Source organism: Myotis daubentonii, chromosome 10 (assembly GCF_963259705.1).
Source record: "Myotis daubentonii chromosome 10, mMyoDau2.1, whole genome shotgun sequence".
Lineage (NCBI taxonomy): Eukaryota > Metazoa > Chordata > Mammalia > Chiroptera > Vespertilionidae > Myotis > Myotis daubentonii.
The window spans coordinates 52,082,410-52,093,695 of NC_081849.1; the positions used below are offsets into that span (position 1 = coordinate 52,082,410).

At 39.8% G+C, this 11,286-nt stretch overlaps 1 protein-coding gene across 14 annotated transcripts in view; it reads right to left on the minus strand.

Moving 5' to 3' along the window:
* ICA1 (islet cell autoantigen 1) overlaps positions 1-11,286 on the minus strand; it is a 112,524-nt gene that overhangs the window by 99,718 nt on the left and 1,520 nt on the right. The gene's annotated exons all lie outside the window — the stretch shown is intronic.

The window sequence follows — 11,286 nt, forward strand, 5'->3', positions numbered from 1 at the left end:
AACAGAGAGAGAAAAGCACAGAGCTGACTTCCTACATGGCTTTGGGGCTGAGTTTCTAAGAATCAGCAGTGGCTGGCCATGTGAAGGTTAAGAGTATGTGTGTGCACACCAGTGTTGGTGGGTGGTATTACTCCAGGCAGAGAGAAAGTAATGAACAAATTCTTCCACAGTAAAACTTCATGGTGTATGCATACAACCAACCACAACCAGATGTGCATTCCCGTAACTTTAAGAAAGAGATGTGACTGGGGAGACCTAGGGGCCAATCTGTGTTGTCACTTGCAGCATTTAGATATATTCTGTAGCCCCTGGAGGGGTAGACACTCAATGCTGTTTATTTCACATATAGTGAACACCTTCTATGCCCTGTCTAGAGAGTTCATCTTCGACTATCCATCACAAATGTTGGAAACCTGTGGCATGTCTCTTAGACTTAGCTTCCAATTGCACGATACTAACTTATATAATTTTCTGCTAGTTCCATATTCTTGTTATCTCACAGGTTAACTTCATTTAGAAATGTTGCCAGTTTTCAGTATTTTGTTTTGTCATTGGGCTTATTTCTCTGGTGCAACCTCGGAATTTTGCAAGTCACATAATTTAGAGCCTAGAGGAAATTGAGACACAATCAAATGAAGCCCCTTCCTTGTCAGAATGGGGGCCTGTGATCCGGAGAGATCACAAGGGGTCTGAGAGAACAAAACCAGCCAGCTTCAGAGCAGAGCTTCCACACAGGCTGCTGATGGCTTGCCCAATGAACAGAGAAAATATCTGTCAGTGCTTCTAGCTACCGAGTTTTAAAATAATGTTTGAATGTTTCTGTTCATCTTTTTTTTTCCCCCAGAAATTTATATCTAGTCACTTTCCCTTATGTCAACAATGAGTTTTTTTAAATTTCCCATAAGTGTGTTCAAGTATAAATGTTAAAACAGTTTCAGTAGAAACAACCCTCCAGGTATAATTAGCTATACTTATTTTTTTAAAAAATATTGATTCATCAGATTGTGTTCACACAGTTGAAAAAAAGAGATCCCTATGGAAGATGGGAAGTTAAATTATCTTCCATCCTTTCAAAAGCTAAGCATTAAAGTTATGTAATTTTAACTAGCTTTTATGTTTTTCCCATCTCTCAGCTATCACATAGCCTTTCCCTTCAGATTTTGTTAAGGCTATGATTACTTGAATATTCCATATAACTTTAAAGGGATTCTGTTTCTCATTAAGTTTTGTCTTCTACAGCTAATTTTTGACATTTCATAAATTCACAAGCAAAAGTGAAGTGTGATCATGCTTTAATTTTGTGAGTCATACTTTAATTCTATGAGTCAGAAAATCTTACAAGAAGAAAACAGAATTCTAACCTTATTCAAGACAGCTAAAAGATGGATGAGTTTTTATTTAGACCCTACACATGTAAGTCACTGCTAAAATCTGAATTTTAAAGGATTATCTCATTTCCATTTTGAAACAGCTCAGGTATTACATTGGCATTAATTTAGCTTAATGATGCCTTAAATCTATTAAAATCACATCCCCAAAGTAAATATTTATAATACCAATATAACTCGTCTCCCTATATGCTGCTCAATGTAAAATGAAAGCCAGTAAACCCATGGCCATGCCACAAACTTCTGCCTCCTCCAAGGCACTCCACCCATCTGGCCTTTGCTTATCTATAACATAATAGAGTGGGCTGGCTGACATCTAGAATGCCCTCAGTCACAAAAGCCACAACGCTATTTTTTAATTACTTTTAGAGACATGCATATATAAGAGAAAGTTTAGAGATGATGAACACATCTTTTTCTAAAGATGAGGAGATTGGGATTCCAAAAATGGAGCAAAGGCAGCCAAGACCAGGTTAAAGATCAAGTTTTCAGGAGTCTCTGCCTCTATTCTAAGGGACATTTCTCAAAGGAAAATATCAAACATAACATCTCATCTTCTAAGAAACTAAAACACAATAGCCAAGATAGCCTCTAAAAGGTTTTCCTCCTTACATTAAAATTAGTTAAAAAAATTATGTCCCCACAAACAAATTAAAAACAAAATAATCCACACACAACTCAGATGGCTCACAAGGGGCATAGTCTACATTTTGCTTGCCCTTCTTTCTCATATTTAAAGCCCTGATTGCAAAGGGTGTTCAAGTGTTAATTTGTGGTACAACAAAAATCTTGGCAACAATATCAAGGAAGCCGGCGTGTGAAAACAAGATATCTCCAAGACATTTACAAGAACAAATAACATTAAATGGATTAGAAGACTGGAAATACAAAAAGAACAAATAGGCTATTTTTTGCTAAATAAAAGATTATTTTAAAAAACCTTAAAACCTTGCTGTGTAAATTATATTAGCTTTTAATTTTATTTAGGTTGGCTTACATAACTTTCAAAAGTCCATCAGAATTTAGCATATGGATTTTAATCTCTAGTACTTATGGTGGCTTTTTCTCTAAAAGCTTAACCTCAAAAGTTGACAAATCAAGGAATATCTTACTCAGATAAAGGTCTCAAACAACTTAAAGAACATACAATAGAGTAAAGATAGTCTATTCAATAAATGATGCTGGGAAAATTAGATACGTGCAAAAAAAAAAGAAACTAGACCACTCTCTTACACTTTATTTTAAGAATAAAATAAAAATGGATTAAAAACTTAAATATTACACTCAAAATCCTATAAGAAAACATAGGCAGTTAAATCTCAGACATATCTCATAGAAATATTTTTTCTGATATTATCTCCTCAGGCAAGAGAAACAAAGGAAAAAAATAAACAAATGGGACTACATCAAACTAAAATTTTTTTGCACAGCAAAGGAAACCATCAACAAAATGAAAAGGGAATCCACTGAATGAGAGAACATATTTGTAAATGATACATCTGATAAGAGGTTAATATCCAAAATTTATAGAGAATTTATAAAACTCAACATCAAAAAAGCAAACAATCCAAATAAAAAATGGGCAAAGGACCTGAATAGACACTTCTCTAAAGAGGACATACAGACAGTCAATAGACATAAAAAAGATGCACAATATCACTAATCATCAGAGAAATCCAAATTAAAACCACAATGAGATATCACATCACACCAGTCAGAGTGGCTATCATCAATAAAATCAATAAACAACAAGCTCTGAGGATGTGGAGAAAAGGGAACCCTCATACACTGCTGGTAGGAATGCAGATTAGTGTAGCTACTGTGGAAAGCAGTATGGAGGTACCTCAAAAATTTAAAAATAGAACTGCTTTATGACCCAGTGATTCTACTTCTGGGAATATATCTAAAGAAACCCTAAACACTAATTCAAAAGAATGTACGCATACCATGTTCATTGCATTTTTTACAATAACCAAATTTGGAAGCAGCCCAAGTGCCCAGCAGTGGAAAAGTGGATAAAAAGTTGTGGTACATTTACACAAAGGAAATCTAACCTTTTGGAACAGCATGGATGGACATGGAGAGTAACTATGCTAAGTGAAATAAGTCAGTCAGAGAAAGACAAGTACCATATGATTTCACTTTATGTGGAATCTAATTAACAAAATAAATTAATAAACAAAATAGAAACAGACTCATAGATATAGAGAACAGATTAACAGCTGTTAGAGGGGCAGGGCTTTGGGGGTTTGGTGAAAAGATGAAGAGATTAAGCACACAAACTAAAACAAAAAACTCAAAAACAGACAACAGTATGGGAAAGAGGTGTGGAGGAGGTAGTTGAGGGGTAAATGGTGATAGAAGGAGTCTTGACTTACGGTAGTGAACATACAATCCAATATACAGAAATGATGTAATATAGAATTGAAACCAATATAATTTTATTCACCAATGTCACCCCAATAAATTAAATAAAAATATATGCATATACCTGCAAATACAAAAACATACATAAATTATATTACATGTATTTTATATGCAAATATGTAGAAATAAATGGTTAACGATATTACAGACATGGTGGGGGGGAAATTGTGAATACAGTGACCACAAATCCATGAAATTACACATTAGCATAATGTCAGCAATCAGAGTAATTACAGAGACACTTGTTTACAAGGTTCTTTTTTCCTTTTCTTGATTTTTTACAAGGTTCTTTTTCTTTAAAGTTAAATTCATAAGAAAGCATCTTAAAGAAATGATCAAATAATTTTTATGCCTCCGCAGGATCACTCAAAGCTTGGAGAGAATTTATAGATCATTTAGTCTAATCTCCTGTTTTCATAGAGGAGGGAATTGAGACCCAGGACTGAAGAAAATTTCCCCAGGCACATAGGACGCCTTTTTCATCAGTATTAAACTACAGAAGAGCACAGACACCAATATGTGCTTTATCAAATGTCTGTGCTGTACACAGCTCCTGCAAACCAACCGCCAGGGCTCCTTGCTCTGCAAATGGTACGGATTCAAGGACTTGCCTTGGTAAAGTTGTGGTCACTAAATCATGTTTGAGCTTTGGCTGATTCAAGAGCAAGGGATGAGGGCAGCCCAGACAGGGGAGGGAGAGCAAAAAGAGGACCTTAAAATAACAGTCAATAGCAAAGGGAAGCAGCCGGCGAGAGAAAGCACTGTGTTTTCGTGCACCCCAACTGAGAGAGCCACCTTGCCTATCTATACTGGGTCATCAGTTGGTGTTATGTGAGAACTCATAAAAGATCCCTTTTCCAGATTCTCTCTGCTTTCTTAGGCAAGAACCTTATAGGATTAAATAGCAGCAATGCCTGGAGTGAGTAAGGAGATGGTTATTTTATGGGGATCAGGAAAGACAGGGCCATCCATCGGGCATACACCTGGCGAGGCAGGGAGAGTAAGTAGGGAGGATCTAAAAGGCGCAGAGCTCCAGGTCAGGAGTGCAGAGAGAAGCAGGAAGCAGGAAGGGGGAGTGGTTTGGCACCAATGCAAAGTTTACTCATTTCACAATGATGCCCATGCTGCCTATGGCAACAATGAGGAATGAGCATTAGCTGCAAGGACACTCAACCCCTGGCCTTCAGGGAGCAGCAGGTTGAAGATAACTCCCCAGGGAGATGATGACCAGGCTCCCTTCTCATGCACTGCAGGGAATTCTGGCCCTGGGCATTGCACTGGCACCTTCTCCCACAGCTTCCACTCCTCGTGTACCACTACTCACTTCTTTGGAACTTTCTAGCACCATGACTATAACCGCTGCTGTTCACTTCTTTCCCTCCTGAAGGGATGGATCTCACCCCCTTGCCCCTTCCCACCTTAGTCCATCTATTATCCCTTCTCTTTCAAGTTAATCAACCTCTTTCTGCCCTCAACCCATATTCTTCAACCTCTCACTTCCTCCAGTTACCATCTTCTTCCTTTACTCTGCAGTTATAAGCCCACCACACCAGAGAGAGTTTCTCCCCAACTCAGGTGCTCATTTCACTTGACCTTTGACTAAGCCCCCCTCCTTGATTTCTCAGGAAATACAATCTCTACTTTTGCTATATTTTCTATTTTCTTTGTTAGTTCCTCTTCCTCTATACTCACATCTCAAATATCAGAAATTGATAAGGTCCCAATCTTGGTTGTCTTCCATTACACTTTTCTTGCTCTCTCTAGATGATTTGTTCTGTGGCTTCAACCAACAGCTGTCTGCCAATGATTTCCGGGATTAGACACTCTCCAGAGATTACAACAGGGACATGGAAAGGTGGGTCTCATGCTCTGAAAAGTGTTTTCCATCTTCTTATGGCAATCTTCACCTGGATATCCCACATGTACTTCAAATTCAGCACATCTAAAACTAAACCTATCTCCCTCTCATTCTACCCCCAAAGTGATCATCTTCCTGTGGTCCCTATGTTAATTACCAGCAGAAATCCACTGAGTGGCTCAACTTGAAAACTTGACTTCTCTGTCATCTTTTGTAGCCAGTCTCCAAGATCTCTCCTTCCTACCTCTTAAAAAGCTGTCAGTTACATCTTTTCCTTTCTATATTCACATCCAGGACTTAAGTCTAGGCCTTCAGAGGCCACACTATCCCTGTATCTGCCCATTCCCATCTTTTATACCACAGTCTGAACTATTATAATTTGCAAGTCGAATTATACCACCCTCCTACTAGAGAAAATTCTAAATTTCTTAGCAAAAACCCAAGCCCCTTCACATTCTGGCCCACTTTCCAAAAAATTTCACTATTTCCCATACACAGAACTATTCCTCTGGTCATTTCAGAATGCTGGAGCTTTCCTGAATACACTATGCCACTTGCAAAGTTTCCTTCCACCTGAAATGCCCTCACCTCATTTATCCAGTCGGCCATTTATACCTTATGGCTAGACTCTCATCAGATGTCACCTCCTCCATGAAGACTTCCCCAACCCAATATCCGCCCTGCCACCCTGTCTTCACCACTGAGAATTAACTACTCCATGCTGGTGGTGCCCTGCACTCCCATTACTCTCTTGCAATGAGCTAATGACATCTGCATCCCCTGCACTAGACTGTAAAGTCCATGAAGGCAGGGACCCTAACTGGTCCACCAACCAAAGTACCTGAAACAACAAGCCTTAGTAAATATGTGATGGACAAAGGCAATAATTATGCACTACCATTTACAGAGCACTTCATATGTGTGAAGCACTTAACCCCCATTATCTCATCCCCACACCACCACCATGAAGGGGATACCACCCCCTTTTGCAGTTGAGGGGGGAAAAGAGGGTAAAAATGTGAAGGGGTTAAAACTACAAATTGGTGGTCACAAACAGTTATGGGGATGGAAAGCACACCATAGTAAATAGTCAATAATCTTGTAATAACTATATACAGTCCCAGGTAGGTGCTTGAAATATCAGGGGAACACTTTTCAAAGTATATGATCGCCTAACTACTGTGTGCTATACCTGAAATACAAAATAATATTGAATGTAGACTGAATTGAAAAATAAACTTCTTTTTAAAAAGGAAAAGAAAAGCTTAGAAAGGTGAAGTAGTTCGCCCACAGTCAACAACTAGCAAATTCAGATCTGCTTTTGGCACCTGCGCTCCTTTTTTTAACTACTCCTTCCTACTCCTGGAGGAAAGAGATGGATAATGGACTCTGTTTCTATACAAACAACCTCTCCTAATCACAGGCTCAGGCCCTGCGTTAGTCCCAAATCCATTACCACCAGGGTGCTGTGAACAGTAAACCCTTGCTGATGGACTCCTGGTGGCTATTAGGGTTCCAACCAATAAGGAGAGGGGGGACCATTTACCACAATGAGCTCCTTGGTCTCTGGCTAAGGATGCACTCCCCAGAAACACACAGAGAAGGCTGGATTTCCCCTAAGTACCTTCAGGTTTCCTCCACTGGTGTCCATGCCCTATTCTGGGAACAGAGAAGTGGGTGTGAGGGATGGTAGTAAGAAATGGAAGAGCTTTTTAATGCTCGCTCCGGGAAAGTAGCCGCAATACTGCACAGTCACTCCTTGTACAAATGCTCTCTCCACCTAGCGTGAGAGAACGTTTCCACATTCAGTCTACACTCTTGGGATTAGCAATATACCATTAGCTATATAATCAGTGGGCCATCACTGAACACATATACCTCGTGTCTCCCAACCCACAGTATTGTGCTGCATTCAGTTGTCTTTTTCAATCATTTTCTCTTAATTTTACGTATTTTCTGTCGGATGCATTCTAAAATTGGCCTCTTCAATTTCTGTAATTCTAACAACAATATCAGTCCCCTATTTCCCATTAAGAACTCTACCACCACCAGGACTATTCAGCACGTAAGTGAAATCAAGCCTTTGCTGACCCTGATTAATACATTCAATCCTCTCGAATCATAGATGATTTGAACTTGCCCAAGATCACTCAGCTAATAAGATTTACACACGCACACTGGCCTCCAGACATGAGGACTCTTTGCCAGTATTCTCCCACCTGTATTCTCTCCCTTTGTACCCTGCATACTGTGTTGGGAAGTCTTTCTCTCCATTCCCAACCCTTTTCACCTGCCGAATTCCTATTGGTCCCCTCTTCCATGAACCTTCTCAGGTTTTCTCTGCTCTCTCCCCAACCGGGGAGGAGTGCTTCTGGCATGGGCCTTCCCCTCTCTGTTTTTGTTGAAATGTAACTCTCAGCTGCATTCTCTATTTCTCCATTACTAGGCTCTAGGATCCTCTGGGGCAGGGTAGGGTCTGGGTCTGGTCTTGAGGTTCCCAGTACCAATCCAGTGCATGGCATAGACACAAGAAATGCTTGCTGAAAACTGACTGGTGACCCTACTCCTCTGATTTGGCCAAAGATCTGTGAACAAAGTCATCTGACTTAGCAGGAGAGATTTCTCATCCGGAGCAATGTCATTTTCTCAGCTTTCCATGAACTCATTCTCTCACTAGGTTTACACTGGGACACGTAGTTACCATTAGTTGAGGAGCTAACACTTCAGACATTGCGATGTCTGCTTCATGCACATTATGCTTATCCTTACAACAGTGCTGAGTATACATAATCCTCATTTTCTGAGTGAATCTCAAAATCAGTTATCCTAAGTAACTTGTCTATAGTTGCCTAGAAGGAAGGTTTTGTGTTAAAGGCGTGTATTAAATGCCCTATTCTGTATAGTCATTTCTGTCCTAGAGAGAGTCATTAATATTTAAAATTACTTATACACACACATAGAGTGCATATACTTTGATGCTGGAGTAGTGAAAGCATGGTCAACTAGGATTCACAGAGGTTCAAGGTGCTTCTACCATATGTATTATCCAGGGCATTTTATGGGATTATAATACCTACTTACATAAAAGGGGGCTGACTATGCAGCTTTCTCAAAAAAAAGAGGGCCTTGGCCCACTTTAGAGCACTATGTTAGATAAAGAGTTTGGTGTACTGTTTCTCAAAGAGTGTGGAAGGACCCTGGACATCAAAGCCACCTGAGGTGCTAACAGGAGGAGATGGGAGAAGCCACCTGGGAATCCACATTTAACAAGCTCCAAATGATTCTATGGGACAGAAAAGTTTTCTAAGTGCCAGGTTACAACAAAGCTTCCAAACTTTAATGTACATGTGACTCACTTGGGGTCTTGTTAAAATGCAGATTCAAATTCAGTGAGCCTGGTGGGCAACTTGAGATTCTGCACGTCCAACAAGCTCCAAGGGGAAGCCCGTGTTGCTGGTCTATGAATCACATCTGAGAAGCAGGGGTTTGGAAGATCTATCCACCCTGGAACAAATTAGCTTTGCTTGGTTTCTGGACCACAGATTGTACTCCCCAATATCAGAAGTATTCCAGAAAGCCCAAACTCTCAGTATCGGTAAAAAAATCACCTGAACTACTGACAACCAAACTGAACAGCTTCCCTCTTGCCAGGGGAAAAGCAGTAGCATCCTTTTCAGATTCAGAGAGCACATACGTTTTGTATGTGAAAAAATAATTCACTGCTACTACTTGAGTGCTATTTACTGGGCAGAACATTTTCTATATATGTGAAAATCAATACACAAAAACCTCATTTAGAGAACCCACACAGATGTCATTCAACAACACTACTGGCCCCAACAGGAGACATAGTTTGCATCTCTGACACGAAGTGATACTATTTTACTACCTCAGCAGGAGAAACAAGGGTCTTCCTCACCCAGTAACAGCTCAGCCAATGGGAGACTGCCATAACTCAGCCAATTAAAAGTCACTATCCTTCAAACTTTCAATTTCTTCCAATGGACCCTTCATTTACAACAGTTCCTCCCAACTCTATAAAAGAGCATTCCTCTCCTTTGTTTCTCTGGACTTCGGGGTGGTTTGCCATTAGACCTCATGCCCTGAATTGCAATTCTTTGTTGTTCCTGAATAAACCCATTTTCTAGAGAAATACCCGGCTATTTGTTAAAGGTCAACATATATTATCTCTACTCCCCATCACACCGCCACAAGGTGGATATTCTTGCTCTCTAGGTAGGGAAATGATGTAGAGAGCTTAAGTAACTTGCTCAGGGTCACATGGCTAGTTATTTTTATGGTTGGGGTACCAATCCTGCTCCATTAGGATCCAAAGCCTGTGTGCCCTCTGCACATCCTCCATGATGCTAGATATGATTGTGGTATAAAATGGGACAGCTGAGGTTGGGAGGAATTGGGGGAGGGGGGGGGAAGTTTACCCTGTAGCAGTCAGCATTTAAAGCTCTGTTGAGGCAGATTCTAGACAGGAATGGGGATGGGAATAAGTCTAATTAATTGGTAACCTCTGATATCTAATGAACAAAAACATGCAGACAGCAAACCTGTCCATGGTTCCCATAAATCTGACAATGCAGATGGAGTAAAAAGTGCACTAGTGACTAGTGCACTGATCTAAAGGCTTCTAGCTGAGAAGCTCAACTAGTAAAGAGCAAAAATTCCCTCTGATCCACCTGGGCTACTAATGTCCCCACTTCTCCTGTATGAGGTTTCTGTACCCGTAAAGTTCATATCAACACAGGTTGTCGCTGCCCTGTCATTGCACAGTGGCCACACCTCCCTGCTTCTGATAAAACTGCCTATACCTGAAAAAAAAGTACTGTTTAGTCAAAAAGTTTTCTTTTGGGTAATAAAAGTTTCTGTGTTTTTCACACAGTTGACGTGGAGAGAGAAACGCTCAGAGAAAGATAAAGATGCTCAGAGAAAGCAGTCAGCTAGACACTCAAGTGTACCAAATGGGGGAAAGACAGCAATGAAGTAAATTGCCCGGGCATTTGCCATGCAGTGTCTTCACCATTTAATGCGGGTGAAGTACCCGCAGTCAGTTTTTTTAACCTCAGGTTTCTTCACTGTTATAATTTGTAGTCAATAGCTTAACTGTCATTTTCTAAAGATCTTTTAACTTTACTATAAATAATACAAATATTTAACTATATAATGCAAAAAAAAAAGGATCCATTTAGAAAGCCACATCTCTTGCAATTAAATATATATGTATATGATGGTCTAAAAATCAGTGGCATTTGAACTATTAAGGATTATAAACTGAGTTTGCCTCTATGGTATATACTATACACGATGTTTCAAAAATAAAAACTGAACCCTAAAGAGAAACTGGTTTAAAAGTATGTTTAGAATGTGTGTGTATTTTCAATCGAAGGTAAGAAACTGAGTCTGGAGCATTAATTTCAAACCAATAAGCGTTTCCTATTTCACCTCCCAACCCCCCGGGAACAGTCCAGATCTCAGAAAATCTAAACTGAAAGTCAATGGAAACCAATTTGAGATTTTTCTGACAGGCTTCACTGAAATGTTTGGACACGAACATGTTTGCAATGAGTCATAATATATAGGGCCTGAATGGCTAATGCCTCC